At 53.0% G+C, this 389-nt stretch overlaps 1 protein-coding gene across 1 annotated transcript in view; it reads right to left on the reverse strand.

Annotated features, from left to right (window-relative positions):
• gbe1b (glucan (1,4-alpha-), branching enzyme 1b) overlaps window positions 1-389 on the reverse strand; it is a 200863-nt gene that overhangs the window by 55617 nt on the left and 144857 nt on the right. The gene's annotated exons all lie outside the window — the stretch shown is intronic.

Here is a 389-nt window from a genome sequence, read left to right on the forward strand (position 1 = left end):
AATGGTGCTGCTATTATAGTATTACCCGACACATATCGCTGAGAGCTGTTATCAGTTGTTTTTGGTTCACCTACAGCAGATGGAGGGTTTGGGCCCCGGCGTTGTGGCAGCGGCCGAGGAGCTCTCATAGGAGGAGGAGTACGAGCTGGTTGTGGGGCCCGCCGTTTCTTAGTTGATATCTGGGGGCTTGCAGCGAAAGAGTGGGAGAGTTTGGTCCCAGCATAAACCAGTTCCTCCATTTTCTGTGAGAAGCTTAGAAGTGGAGATGCTGGAGAGAGGGATAATGTGTCCGGTGAGCGGGGCTGTGGCTCTGGTGTTTCCGGTGGCTGAAATATGTTGTCCTGGCTTCCCTGGCTGTTTTCCAGAAAGTCGTCCTTGGATGCTGAGTC

This window comes from Sinocyclocheilus grahami, unplaced genomic scaffold (assembly GCF_001515645.1).
Source record: "Sinocyclocheilus grahami isolate Dianchi unplaced genomic scaffold, SAMN03320097.WGS_v1.1 scaffold529.1, whole genome shotgun sequence".
In the NCBI taxonomy this organism is placed as follows: Eukaryota; Metazoa; Chordata; class Actinopteri; order Cypriniformes; family Cyprinidae; genus Sinocyclocheilus; species Sinocyclocheilus grahami.